Below are 16,321 nucleotides of genomic sequence, written 5' to 3' on the forward strand. Positions count from 1 at the left end.
CACTTGCAGTAGTCAAAAGAGTTAATGGGAAATGTGTGAACCCAAATTATCTCCTGTCCTTATGTAAAAACTAGCTGCTTTTTTATTTATTTTATTTTATTTTTTTAATTTTTTTGCGGTACGCGGGCCTCTCACTGTTGTGGCCTCTCCCGTTGCGGAGCACAGGCTCCGGACGCGCAGGCTCAGCGGCCATGGCTCACGGGCCCAGCCGCTCCGCGGCATATGGGATCCTCCCAGACCGGGGCATGAACCCGTATCCCCTGCATCGGCAGGCGGACTCTCAACCACTGCGCCACCAGGGAGGCCCAAAACTAGCTGCTTTTTAAAGGTTTGTCTATTAAAATGCTATTATGTTTTGGCTTTGTTTTGTTTCTTTTTAAAGATAGTTGCTTAGTTGATATGTGAGATATTTAAAAGCCACTGCCGAGATAAAGCTGACCTGATTTTGTAGGAGAGCCATGATGGCAGGTGAAAATATAGATGATGAACATTTTTGGAGAATGCAGAGACTCAGATGTAGATTGGAGGGGAGGGTGACTCAGACCTTTCCATCCAAGACTTTTCTAGTGGTCAGGGCAGCAATGGATAGTGCCGTGTCGGATGAGATGACAGCAGTACAGTAGAGTCAGCAGTAGGAAAGCAGCCAAAAGGCAAGGGATCAGTGTTCTCCAGAGGCCTATCAGAAAAGACATCCTCTCCCCGGTGGGAAAGACTTCTTAATTATAATGAATCCAGTAGTAAGTGCAATCCCCACCATTCTTGGACATTACCAGAAAAAAGTAGGTATGAGGCTCTGAGTAAGAGCAGACAGATAGCCTGGAGAAAGCTTTTGGATATGAGAGACATCATGATGCTTAGATTTTTTTAAATTTTCTAAATTAAAATCATGCTTTAAATTGGATTTGTATCTTTTATTTGCATCTCTATATGCCATAGGGTCCACAGATGTGCATTAGGGGCATCTGCAAATCAGGGAAAGTTTACACAAAATTTTGTTTTCACATATATTTTTCTTGAGAGATGTTCCACAAGTTTCATTTTAATTACTCTATATTTCTGCTTTGTGTTTTAATATTTTTCTTCTGTTTGCTATCCTATGCTACTTATTTGGTTCTCAGCAAGTGATTATTCTCACTTTTAGCTGATGTATTAACTTTTGGGGGGATGGGTTACTAGACAAATCTAATCTATGGTATAGTAAGATCTCCTTGAATTTTTGCTCCTATTTTGTTGTTTTTGTTAAAGTTGTCATTTGTCTCTTCTAAAAGTTCTGTTTCCCTGAGAACTACCTCTGGATGTTTTTCTTGATTGTCCTCTGGTTGCTGGTTCTCCTCAGCTGTATTTATTTTTCTTGCTTACTTATGAGTCTGTTTAGAGTCAGGCCAAGCTTTTCGGTTTTCCAGCTGCCAGGAAGGAATGAGAGGTCTCTGTGAAACCTCAAGAGACCTCTCCCTCCTTCTCTTGAGGGCACTATGTGCTCCTACATCTTCCCAGCAGTGAGTGTTATCTACACATATCCCACACTCACCACTCCTATTCATCATAGTACTGGAAGTCCTGGCTAGAGCAATCAGGCAAGAAAATAAATAAATAAATAGAAGACATCAGAATTGGAAAGGAAGAAGTAAGATTGTCATTATTTGCAGATGACATGATTTTGTACACAGACAATCCTAAATACTCAAAAAAAAATGTTAGAACTAATCAATGAATTCAGTAAGGTTGCAGGATATAAAACTAACATACAAAAATTGGTAGTTTCTACACACTAACAATGAATTTCCTGAGAAAGAATTAAAAAAAAAATCAATCCCATTTAAAGCAGCATCAAAAATAATAGAATACTTAGGTATAAATTTAACCAAGTAGGTGAAGGATCTATACTCTCAAAACTATAAGACATTGATGAAAGAAATTGAACAAATAAATGGAAAGGTATCCCATGTTCATGGATTGGAAGAATTAATATTGTTAAAATGTCATCACCACCTAAAGCCACCTATAGATTCAATGCAATCCCTATCAAGATTCCAGTGGTGTTTTTTACAGAAAAAAAAAGCACTCCTAAAAATTAAATGGAACCACAAAAGACCAAGAATAGCCAAAGAATTCCTGAAAAAGAAGAACAAAGCAGGAGACATCACACTTGCTGAATTCAAGCTATACCATAAACCTGTAGTAATTAAAACAGTATGGTACTGGCATTAAAACAGACAGACCAGTGGGGCAGAATTGAGAGCCCAGAAATAAATTTGAACATATACAGTCAATTCATATTTGACAGGGGAGGCAGGAATACTCAATGGAGAAAAGGCAATAAATGGTGCTTGGGAAATGGGCTATTCACATGTAAAAGAATGAAACTTGACCCCTATCTTATACCCTTCACAAAAATTAACTAGAAATGGACTAAAGACTTAAATTTAAGACCTGAAACTGTGAAACACATAGAAGAAAACATAGGCAAAAACGCCTTGACATGGATCTTGTAATTTTTTGGAAATCACACCTGAAGCACAAGCAACGAAATAAAAAGCAAACAAGTGGGATTACATCAAACTAAGAAGCTTTTTCACAGCAAAAGAAACCATCAACAAAGTGAAAAGACAACCTATGGAATGGGAGAAAATATTTGCAAACCTTATATCTGAGAAGGGGTTAATATCCAAAATATAAAAAGAACTCACACAGCTCAATAGGAAAAACCAAATAATCCAATTTAAAAAATGGGCAAAGGACCTTAACAGACATTTTTCCAAAAAAGATATACTGATGGCCAAAAAATATATGAAATAATGCTCAACACCACAAGGTATTAGGGAAGTGCAAATTAAAACCACAGTGAGATATCACCTAACATCTACTAGAATGGCCATTATCAAAAAGACGAGATAGGTGGTGGTGGTGGCGTGATGAATTGGACGATTGGGATTGACATGTATACACTGATGTGGATAAAATTGATGACTAATAAGAACCTGCTGTATAAAAAAATAAATAAAATTCAAAAATTCAAAAAAAAAAGATGAGATAAATGTTGGCATGGATGTGGAGAAAAGGGAAAAGTTATGCACTGTTGGTGGAATTAGTCACAGCCACTGTGGAAAACAGTATGGAGGTTCCTCAAAAACTTAAAAATAAAACTACCATATGATCCAGCAATTCCACTTCTGGGAATATCTCCAATAGAAATAAAAACACGAACTCAAAAAAATATCTCCACCCCCATGTTCATAGAAGTGTTATTTACACTTAATGCAAAACAACAAACAATAAAATGTTTAGAAAAAGGCATAGGAGAAAATCTTTAGGATCTAGGGAGAGGCAAAGATTCTTAAAGTTGACACCAAAAGCACTAACAATAAAAGAAGTAATAAATAAATTGAGTCTCATCAAAATTAAAAACTTTTGCTCTGTGAAACATACCGTGAGATATTTAAATTTATGTATCAACTTGACTGGTCATAGATGTTCAGACATTTGATCAAACATAATTCTGGGTGTGTCAGTAAGGGTGTTTCTGGATTCAATTAACATTTGAATTGGTAGACCTAGTAAAGCAGATTGTCCTTCCTAATGTGGGTGAACAACATTCAAGCAATTGATGACCTGAATAAGTCAAAAAGGCCAAGTAAAAGGGAATTCCCTCTGTCTTACTGCCTTGAAGCTGGGGCGCTGGTTTTTTTCTGCCTTTGGACTTTATCTAAAACATTGGCTCTTCTTGGGTCTTGAGCCTGCCAGCTTCAGACTAGAACTCACACCATTGGTTCTCAGCCTTTAGGTTCATACTGGAACTACACTAACAACCCTCCTGTGTTTTCAGCTTGCCAACTGTAGATCTTGGGACTTTTCAGCCTCCAGATTCACATAAGCCAATTTCTTATAAGAAGTCTCTCTCAAGGCAAATCAAAACTACAATGAGATATCACCTCACACTAGTCAGAATGGCCATCATCAAAAAATCTACAAACAATAAATGCTGGAGAGGGTGTGGAGAAGAGTGAACCCTCTTGCACTGTTGGTAGGAATGTAAATTGATACAGCCACTATGGAGAATAGTATGGAGGTTCCTTATAAAACTAAAAATAGAACTACCATACGACCCACTACTAGGCATATACCCTGAGAAAACCATAATTCAAAAAGAGTCATGTACCACAATGTTCATTGCAGCTCTATTTACAATAGCCAGGACATGGAAGCAACCTAAGTGTCCATCGACAGATGAATGGGTAAAGAAGATGTATACATCTTCTGTATACATATATACAATGGAATATTACTCAACCATAAAAAGAAATGAAATTGCGTTATTTGTAGTGAGGTGGATGGACCTAGAGTCTGTCATACAGAGTGAAGTAAGTCAGAAAGAGAAAGACAAATACCATATGCTAACACATATATATGGAATCTAAAAAAAAAGGTTCTGAAGAACTTAGGGACAGGACAGGAATAAAGATGCATATGTAGAGAATGGACTTGAGGGCATGGGGAGGGGGAAGGGTAAGCTGCGACGAAGTGAGAGAGTGGCATGGACTAATATATACTACCAAATGTAAAATAGCTAGTGGGAAGCAGCCGCATAGCGAGATCAGCTGGGTGCTTTGTGACCACCTAGAGGGCTGGGATAGGGAGGGTGGGAGGGAGATGCAAGAGGGAGGGGATATGGGGATATATATATATCTCTAGCTGATTCACTTTGTTATAAAGCAGAAACTAACACACCATTGTAAAGCAATTATACTCCAATAAAGATGTTTTAAAAAAAAGTCTCTCTCTCTCTCTTTCTCTGTCTTATCTGTCTATTTTGCTTCTTTGGAGACCCCTGGCTGATATACCCTGTTAAAAGGATGGACAGAGAAGGTATATACCAGGAGAAAATATTTGCAAAACACATTATCTTTCAAAGGACTCAATCTAGAACACATACAAAGAACTCTTAAAGCTCAAAAGTAAAATCTCCCCCAAAAATCCAATTAGAAAATGAGCAAAAGGCTTAAACAGATATTTCACTCAAGAGGATATGCAAATGGAAAATAAGCACATGAAAAGACATTGTTAGCCATTAGGGAAATGCAAATTTAAATTCCAATGAGATATCACTACTTGGCTATCAGAATGGCTAAAATAAAAATAGTGACAACAGCAAATGCTGGAAAGGATGTGGAAAAGCTGGAACATTCATACATTGCTGGTGGGAATGGAAATGGTACAAGCCATTCTGGAAAACAGTTTGGCAGTTTCTTATAAAACTAAACATGCAACTACCATACAGCCCAGCAATTTCACTCCTGGAGATTTATCTCACAAAAGTGGAATTTTATGTTCATACAAAAACCTGTACATAAATTTTCATAGCAGTTTATCTGTAATGCCCCCCAAATGGAAATGACCCAGATGCCCTTCGATGGATAATGGTTATATAAACTTCGTACATACAAACTATGGATTACTACTCAGCAATAAAAAATAATGGACTATGGATATATGCAACAACCTGGATGTAGTTCCAGAGAATCATGCAGAGTGAAAAGATCCAACCTCAAAAAATTAAATACTGTTTGCTTCCATATATGACATTCTTGAACTTACAAAATTTTAGAAATAAGAACAGATCAGCAGTTCCAGGTGTTAGGGATAGTGGTGGGCTGGGGTGGTATGGCTACAACAGGTCAATATGAAGGTTCCTTGTAGTGATGGAATTGTTCTGCATCTTGACTAACTGTATCAGTGTCAATATTCTGGGTGTCTCCTTATACTGTTGTTTTGTAAGATGTTACTACTAGTGGGGGAAACTAGGTGAAGGATATGTGGGGTCTCTAAATTATTTCTTACAATGGCATATGAGTATACAATTATCTCAAAATAAAAAGTATAATTTTAAAAAAAGTATAAGGGACTCCTTATTCCATTGACAACCTGAGAGGCTGATATGACTTAGCCAAACACTAGCCTTCAGTGTTGGCTTATCTTGAATGTCAGAGACATGGTTCTAAAGCAAGCCTTCTCCACCTTTATCAAGTTGTGGTATGGTAGGAAATGGTAATTCTGAGATAACCCAGCTCCAGCCCCATTTGACTGCCCTGAAAGCTGAGGGTATAATATTGGCACACCACGGTCCCACATTTGGCATACAGCTCACTGTAGTGTCCTACTTCGGGAGCTCTAGCCTGGAAAGCATAACATAGCTTTGAGAGGATTCCTAAATGATTTCACCATCTGAGTGTAGCATATGTCAGTCACAGAAATTACTGCTGAAGAGTAAATATATTTATTGTACTTTGCTTCAACCAATGTTACTTGGCTGAATAAATGACTTTATGTTGATTGGGAGGGAAAAGAGCATAAATACCAAACACTGTGATAAGCATTTGTTTATTAATAATTGTCAACCCATGAATACTTTCTTCCCTAAACAAGGAAATGCAGCATCTTTTCTGTTTACCATTATAAATAGTTGAAATTGTGCATCGTGAAAAAGTTATATGTATTGTTCAAATATCCAACACTTTACTCATGACTATTGTCGCCCTGCTAATGCTAACATCATTGAACTCTTCCTAGATTGCTACCATATGCCCTAAATGCCCTGTTGTTTGATCTATCACATGTTGGCCACCCAGGCACTACTTGTCATTTTATGATGCTGCCTTGGGAATTGACTTGCATACTCTGATAGTCCAATGATGGTTCAGTGCACATAAGACAATGAACACATGATTCCTCACAAAGTATATCAGTTTTGAACAGCTAATAGCTACCATATATAATATGAATACAGTGCTTTAAATGTTTCTAAAAAAGACAAGAAAATTGATGTCAGATTGTCATCTAATAAAGACTTTTTATTTAGGTAGCAAAAAATAAATGTTACCTTTTCATATAGATGAGAAACGATCCATTTATTTCTTTAAATTTACATCCTGGGTCTCTTAATATATTTTATAAACAATTTATCTTTGTAATGTATTATATATTCATATTTATTTTTCTTCTAGTTCTAGTATCATATTCAGGGCCCAGTGACCAATATTTGTGCACATGTATTTTTATGGGACTTAGTGACATCTTCAGAAGTCTGCTCAAGTTTTATGTAATGCTTTGTATATAATATAAAGGTTATTTCCACCTTCATGCATTAGCTTTTAATTTCATCATCCTCAATATTAGGTTTATGGATTCAGTATTAATTTGCTTTAAAAAAGATATGCATATAAATATTATCATTAATCCATATATCAGGGGTTCTAAATTTCTCAAATGAATAAGCACCAAGCTTACTCAAATATTGAGCCATTTCTTTGTGACTAGAAGAAAAAAACTATTTAAGCTGTATAATGTTTAGCTAAAATAGCTAAAATAATATCCAAAATCTCCCTTGGGGTCCAGGGTGTTATGATCTAGATAAGGAGAGGTAAAGCAAAATTTGGGTTAGAGAAAGGGAACTTTGTCCTGCTTTGCCCCTCCTCCAAGACAGGTAGGGAAAGGATTGGGGCAGGGAAAGTTCTGGTCCTTTAGATCACAGAAGAAAGGAACAGAGGCCAGGTATAAACCTGGGTTAGGCATTGTGACATCAGAAAAGTCTCTCTGCCTTTATTTCCCTGATGACCTGTGAGAGACAGAGATGAATCGACAACTATTAATTATTATTTTTTCCAGCTTTATTAAGCTGTAATTGACAAATAAAATTGTAATATATTTAAAGCATACATGATGATTTGATATATGTATACGTTTTCAAAGGAGTCCCACAATTGAGTTAATTAACATACCCATTGCTTCACATATTTACCTTTCTTTTTTTTTTTTTTTTTTTTGGTGAGAATGCTTAAGATCTACTCTCTTAGCAAGTTTCAGTTGTAAAATACAGTATTATCAATTATAACCACCATGCTATATTTTAGATCCTCAGACCTTAATTCATCATATAATTCAAAGTTTGTAGCCTCTCCCCATTTTCCCCACCCCCCAGCCCTGACAACTATTAATTATTGAGCAGATGATCAGGTGATCAAAAAGTTAATTTTGAGAGAGGGAAGAGAAGAGGGAGCTAAAGTATATTTAACAACAACAAATTCCTCTCTTTATAAATGTGCTATGCATGTGACATAGACAAAGCTTCCAGAATCCCAAGGACAAAGTCCAGATACTAAAATGTAAATACAGTTTCAAGGTAAAGAGTTTGGTGGAGGGCTTAAAGTGGAGGTGGGTGGAGATTTGCCTTCTTAACTGCAACTGCTATGTGAGAAGACAGAGTTTTTGTCGATCTTATTGGAGATATTTTTATTTCATGTACAGGAAATAAAAGATTCTATTCTTGCTGGCTCAAACTAACTTGATAATTTAATGTTAATTTGTTAGGTGTTTTTAGCAAGATGAACGTTAGGCAGAGGTATTTGCCATCGCATGGGGAGGAAATACTGTGTAGCAAGTTGCACCAAGTTCCTTATTTGTAGCAAAAGCAGATTCCAGTTTGTGTGTGTCTTTGTGTGAACTCTCCTTCGGAAAATGGCCACTTTTAATTCCCTTTGAGCAAACTCTTAGCTCTTTTAAGATACACTTGAAATAGTTCAGTAACAAGCCTAAGATTCAGAATGCTTTTTGTTCCATTAGGTGATGATTTCAAGCTGCACTGGTTCTCTCTAATGGTTACCAAAACGACCCATTTTGAATTCTGATAGACTTTGGTTTTTAATATTGGTGCAAATAGAATCACTGAAGCCAGCTGCCTCCACGCGAAGTGGGGTAGGTTACAGGGCCACTTGTTCTTGCATCAATTATGAGTGTCTCAAGTTCTCATCTACAAAATTTAAACATTATGAAAAATGTTACCGTGGCCTAAAAGGTAAATTCACTGTGAAGAATCACATATCCTAACTCATTTTTTGAGAGTGTAGTTGGATCTTTCCTTACATTTATCTCAAGATTTTGAGAAAATAAATTCCAAGATGGATGTCATGTTTTCACACCTTAGAGAACACCAATGCATTTCTAAAAATCAACATATTCTAGCATAGTGGAAGGCATATATAACATAATTGAATAGTGACTATTGATAATATAGTTCAGGAGCCTCCATGTAACATAACCCAAATTTAGTACTAAATATGTATGAGTTTTTTACTGTGTACAGGCCACATTGGCTCTTTGGACTGGCAAAATGGAAGCAGAATGGGTAGATACTGGTGCACTTCACAGTCATATTCATAGTGGGGCTTGCTTGGTTCTTGTTTTTGTTTGTTTTTACAGATACCACAGGGACCTCCACTAGCACATATGGTGCTTTTGTGAAAACTAGAAAAGACATCCCTTCTGGGTGAGCAAATTATAAATATATATATGAAGAGTTATAGATAAACAGAGAGATAAATAGATCTTTATCTGCATCCCTGGTTGGCATTTATCATACCCAACTCATCTCTAATCTTGAACACAGCTTTTCGAAGCTGGCTTTGCTGATGTGCTCACTTCTGATCCTTTGAATCAGCAGCATTTGCTTCATTCTGCTAATGAGGAAACTGAACCAGTGAATAACTTGCTCAAGGACACATCTTTGTAGATGGTGTCGTAGGGACTGACAATAAGCATGCCTCACATCAGAATCTGCGCTAGGCAACACTGCCTTTTAGGAAGCTGATACAAGAATTTAATGCAAGTTTATGCCTACAACTGAGATAACTGGCACATTAATATTCACTATCATTTTCTTAATGGCACAAAATTTTTCTCTTGTGACATAAGTGAAAGTTTTCCTGGGTCCTCATGGAAAAGACTAAAGGAATTAATTCAAATTCAGGTTCAGTAAACATTTGCTGAGTGCTGTATGTAGCAAGTGCTCATTGAGATGGGAGATAAAAAGGCAACCCAGCCAAGCAAGACCCCTTCATCAAGCAAGTAGAGCCAGTGGAGCCAGACATGATGGACTGAGTCTATTTGTGGCAGATTTCATTTCCCAAAGATGGCCACACCATATGAGCTGTTGCACATGCTCTTCTGCAATGCAAGCTTGCCACTCCTCCACCAAAAGGTAGTCTTAATCCCCTTGCTTGAATCTGGGTGGGCTTTGAATCTGCTTTGCCTGATAGAATACAGCAGAAGTGATGCTGTGTGACTTAGCTGAGTTGTTAAAGGCTAAGTGGCTTTTCCTTAGTTTGCTGGATTCTCTCTTGGAGTCTTGAGCCACCAGTTAAGAGATCCAGCAACCCTAAGTAAGATGGCCATGTGACAAGGAAGTCAAGCCATGTGCTGAGACCTCATGGAGCATCTCTTGTTGACAGTTATAGTATATAAGTCATCCCAGCTCAGGTGCCAGCCATGTTGAGATAGGGGCGCTCAAGATGGTTTCAGTCCTCAGCCATCCTGACTCCCTAGCCTTGGATTCTTCATAGCCCCAGACAAGGAGCAGAGGTATGCCATCTCAGAGGTCCCTTGCCCCATTCCCACAGGATCCATGAGCATAAGAAAATGTTTGTTACTTTATACCATTAGATTTGGGGTTGATTTGCTATGCAGCAATAGGAACAGAAACATCATTCTTCCAAGATAAGACTGCAGTCGTGTGAGGCAAGGGAATACTGTCGGGGTCTGCATACAGATGAACATTTTTCCCCTCTAGCTTTATCTAACACTTTTTATAAAGGTGAAACAGAAAGGCCTTGGAGGATAAGTAAACCAGCCTATGTAAAGGTCATATTCCCCAAGTGGTTTCTAATTTTAAAAATACTATAACAGTATTTTCTCAAATTGAACAAAAAAATATATAAAATGTTCTAAAGGAAGGAGTACAATATGTTTCAAGACAAATGAACATTAAAAAAAATTCTCAAGACACTGTCTCCTTGATGTGGTTTCAAATGCTATCAGGAGATGAGGAAGTACTGTCATTACTTTTATTATATATTATTTGGTGCCTGAGTTATATTTTATCCAGGATAGAAAACCTCTATTTCTGCCCTCAGGGTATACAATTTAAATCAGAGAGACATTATAAGTGTCTCTGACAGAACACAGAATGTTCTGGTTTCTTTATGCGGATTTGGAAGTTTTCAAATAAACTAATCACCACAATGTAAAGATATAAAGTGAAATTGAAAGCAATGACAGAACTCTTTCTAGAGTTTCAAGTCTATTTCAACAGGATAACTCCCTATTTTCAGTTCTTCATTAAAAAAAAAAGCCAATTGCATGCTCCATAATAGTTATAAGAATTACAAGATGCTGAATTCAGTGATGTGCAAAAAATAGTTTAGATGTTAAGAAAAAGACACATCTTTGGAATTTGGCTGTACATATGTTAAAAAAAACATAATAAAATCTACTAATTAGATCCAAGGACAATCTGAATTACTAATAAGTCTGAATTACACAGTACGATAAGGCAATGTGGTTTTATTACTTTAAAATGAAATAAAGTAACTTCTGCAGTTAGAAAGCTATATCTAAGTACAAGTTCTGCATGACTATTTTTTTTACTAAATGGATTATTTACAACTTGCATCATTGATCAACTGACCCCATATTTGCTGAGAACTTGCCTTTGCTAAGAACTCAAACATGCAGCAAATGTCAACCCTCGTGCATAGGTACTAGCCTAGTGGGTGTGGAGAATTCTAACGAAAACAAAGATAGCAGTCTTGATCTCCAGGAGCTTAAATTCTGATGAGGAAGTTATTTATAAGAAACAGCTAAGAATACTAAATGGTTTATGATTCTACTTTATGCTATAAGAATTCTGAGAGAAGTCAGATCCAAGGAATTGCTAAAGGTTTCTTGGACGACATTGCCTTGACTACAGTAGAACAGAAATTACTCAAATTTACGAGGACATGGAACTCTATTTGGACAATACGACATGAAAGTATTACTTAATCTGCCTTCTATATTGTAATAGTTTGATTAAGAAGAACTTTTGTCCAGGTATAAAAAGGTTGGTTCAGACTAGCATCTTGATACTAGATGATTTAATTGAAGCCACCTGGATGAATGAGATTTAAAAATTTTTAACTTTTAAAATAATCATGCACACACATACACTCTACATAATACGAATGGTTAAAATATCAATGTTAAGTGTCATCAATTATTGATTATGGTGGCGACTTGAATTGCTAGTGAATTTGATCGCTTTCTCTGAGGCATGATACTGGAGAAAAATAACAGGCTTAGACTCAAAAGACATGAATTTGTATTCTCATGCTACTCGCTACCCCTCTGTGGTTGTGGAAGCCATTTAAACCTCTGTAAATTAGTTTGAGTTAATAATGAATCTCAATCACATTTTAAGATAGGGAAGTGCATTTTAAAAAATTTATAGTAAAATAAAATAACTTTGGCCATTAGAAAATGATTTTCAGGTTCAAGTTGGAGGACCTCAAAATTAAAGTTTTCTCATCTGCAAAACAGAACCAGTAATATCCACCTCATGGAGTTTTTGTGAGGATTAAATGAGATGAAGTGAATGAAAGAATTTTAACAGAAAATTTGTTACACAAACTATAGGATAATATTATGATTCTCTGATTTTGTTTTCCTAAAGGCATTCAGAAAAAAGAACCAACCCTATTCTGAAAATAAGGATTCTATTCTGGGAACAGTATCAAACCAATAGAGATTTATCAATCATCTGCAATGCTGCCCTCTTTTCTAGTTTGGAGAGCTCTATGAGAATAATAACATATCTTAATGCATGATGCTAACAAATTATTCAGTGATTTTGAGCATTTGACTTAAAATGGACTTTAAGTCAAAATGTACAGTAATTGTTTGATTATCTAATATGATTCCTAGCCATCTAATTTAGCAGTCCTTTCCCCAGAGAACTACTAAAGAGTTTAGTTTTCATACTCCTTGCTAGTAGGTGTATGAGAAGGAGAAAAAGCAAAGAACAAAACTTAATGCTCAAGGGAAAAGTCAATCGCTTCTTTTGGAGCATTTACAGAAGTGACTGAGTTTCTTTCAAGGCCCTCAGACCCACTGGGGTCAAATAGTTTACTTTGGCCTCTATCATTATAATTGGCTTGTAACTCCCTCTGTATTTCCCTTTCTTCCCTCGGTGCTCCCCAAGAGGGGACACACTGGACTCTGGGGCCTGTTTTGTTTTTCTAAGTTGTCTTGAAGCCAACTCAGTACTAAAGCTAAGGAACTTCTGGTAGTTCTGGAAGCCCTGGGCTTCCTTAATGATATTCACATCAGGATTTAACCCAGTATATTCCAGAAAGTCCAAGGATTTTTAGGTTCTTCCTTGGATCTTGCCTCACACCAATCCTCTACAATCCTAAAGAGTAAATTTGTTCTTGTTTAGATAGCTTCCTAATACATACATGAGAAAGTTCTATCTCCTTCATAACCTGGATCCAGTCTACCTTGTAGTGTTCTTTCTTACCACTCTTTCATACCCACTCACCAATTTCCCCATAGAGAACTGTCTGCTTCACCCACTTATAGCACACTCTTTCTTTCATGCTCTCTCAGGATAAGCTCTCCACCTGGAATGTCTGTTTTCTCTCTTCTCTACAGAACAAATGTCTGTTCATCCTCTATTCTAAAGCTGCCCCCCTACCCGGTTATAAAGTCTTCTTCACTTACCTAAGACAGGATTAGTTATAAATGTACCATAGAACATTGTATAAGCTTCTTTTAGAGCAATTATCCCAATATCTTTTAATTTATGTGTCAAATTTTCTATTTTACCCAATAGAATATAAGCGTATTGAGGCTAGAACTCTGTTCCATGAACTCTTACTTCTTTTCCTTCAGGGACTGGCTTGGCACCAGTTATGTGATAGGTATTTCCTAACTATTAAATGACAATGTTTTAAAATTTATACTGAATTTGGTAAAAGGTAAAACACACTCTCTCTTTAATAGTAAAATAACAAAGGCACTACACTTCCTCTGTATAACATATGGGATCATGTACATGAAAAGACATTGGAAATCATTAGGCATTGCACAAGTGTCAGGTATTTTTGGTTGGCCTGATCCATTCATTCTGGAGAGGCAGTGGAAATTAGCAGCTAAGAGAATGGAACTCTCTGCTGACTGACTGGGTTGGAATCCTGGCTGCACCACTTACTAGGTATGTACTCTTGGGCAAGATAGTTAAAATCTCTATGCTTCAGTTTCCTTGACTATAAAATGGGATTAATCTCCTTGCTAGTTGCTAGTGTGGATTAAAAAAGAAAAAAAAAGACAACAAAATTTAATGTTTGAAGTACAACTCTATATCTCATAGGGTTGTTGTGAGGATTTAAAAGGGTTAATTATGCAAAAAAATGCATAAACAGGCCTGGCACATAACAAGTACTATATAAGAATAGGCAATTGGGCTTCCCTGGTGGCGCAGTGGTTGAGAGTCCGCCTGCCGATGCAGGGGTCACGGGTTCGTGCCCCGGTCTGGGAAGATCCCACATGCCGCGGAGTGGCTGGGCCCGTGAGCCATGGCCACTGAGCCTGCGCATCCGGAGCCTGTGCTCCGCAACGGGAGAAGGCACAACAGTGAGAGGCCTGCTTACTGCAAAAAAAAAAAAAAAAAAAAAAAAAAGAATAGGCAATTGAAGATGTGGAGTATTCATTAAGAAAAATATTTATCAAGTGTCTTCTATGTGATTATTAAACACTGTCTATGTAAAACCAAAAAATAAATAAAAATATGACATGCTATGGAGAAAATTAGAGCAAGAAGGGAGGAATTGGTATTTTAAACAGGGTGGTCAGGGAAAGCCTCTACTGAAAATGGCAAGCATAGGTAAGGAAAGATTGTTCTAGGTGAGGGAACAAGTTCACAGACCCCAGGCAAGAAGATGGTGGAGTACTTGAGGAATGACTATGGCCAGTGTGGCTGGGACAGAGTGGCCAGGAAGGGAGTGATAAGGGATTAGGTCACAGAGGGACCAGAGACTGGGTCCTAAAGGGAGTGCAAGACCTTGCCTTTTATGTTGTCTTGTTGCTTTTGAGAAGAGGAGTGATGCGGGTGGCTACTGGAGCAGGAAGACTAGATAGGAGGCTATTGCAGTAATTCAGACTCTGGTGCTAATAATTATTGTGTGCTGATCTAAAACAAAGGATGCCTAATGAACAGGCATTGTGTATGCATTTGTTAGTGTTTGTTAACAATTTTTCACTATTTTCTCTCGAGATAATACATCAGAGGCAAATTCAGTTATTACAATTCTCATTCATTTTATTTCTAGTCTTAATGATTACGACTTGTTTAGTGGTCTTACTTTCACAGTTTTGGATTTTTTACTATGACATTCTGCATGAAATTTAAACAAGAAACCAAATTCTGTTAACAGTTGTCAATCATCATATCATCCCACTCTCTCTGCACTTACCTCTGCATTCAGTCATCAAATACCAGGACTATTGTAAATGACTTAGGGTAACTAGATTTTACTGCAAATTTAGGTTGGAATAGAAATATGTTTTTATATCATTTATGCCCTTTTATCTTTTCCATTTTATGTTTCTTTTGATAAGGTAACTCACTTCTTCTACAACAAAGCTACCACCTTTTAATATCTTTTATTTATCTTTTTCATTCACACACTCTCTTACCACTTGCCTCACCCTCTTTTCTCTCCTTTTCTCTCCCTCCCCCATCTCAACTGTCCCCCACCCCCAAAAGTGCCTTATTGATGACTATTTCAATTTTTCTTCAATGAATTTTCCTTCAATGAGTTTTCCACATTGCCCTGTTATCATTCTTTATATTCAAATTTTACTTTTTTATTTCCTAAAACTAGCTTAAATGTCACGTGCCAAGATAATTTCTTGAAAAACCCCACATAAATATTCACAAGTAGTGCTTTGTGTCCTCTTCAGCACAAATTGCTCGGTAACAACAAATATTCAGTGATGGTTACTCTGCTGAAGCGTTGACCTTTCCGATGATCAGAGACAAATACCTCTCAATGAACTCTGTACATCATTGTTTATTTGGACTATGAATTCTAGTTCAATCGTGAGAAATATTTATTTTCCCATCCATGTGTATATAGTTATGCTAAAATACTTCATTTCTGTTTTTTTAAAACCTGAGCTGATGAATAGAAGAAAAAAAAGGGAAAAGAGATGTAAAGTTATTGTTATAAAGCCTCTGGGAAAAGTAATATGAAGATGAAGGTTAAAAATGGAAAAAAAATTGTCACCATGAGTTAACCTAATTTTATGAAGTGAGACTGAGAGTTCACAGATGACTAATTCTGGGGACAGATATTTACGAAAGCCAGCTGGGGTTGGGTTAAATGTCTAAGCAGAACGCAAGACGGATGCCCAGAACATTTTGTCCTATATTAACACAGACAGCAGTCTCTCAAGT

The sequence above is a fragment of the Mesoplodon densirostris genome, chromosome 5, assembly GCF_025265405.1.
Source record: "Mesoplodon densirostris isolate mMesDen1 chromosome 5, mMesDen1 primary haplotype, whole genome shotgun sequence".
In the NCBI taxonomy this organism is placed as follows: Eukaryota; Metazoa; Chordata; class Mammalia; order Artiodactyla; family Ziphiidae; genus Mesoplodon; species Mesoplodon densirostris.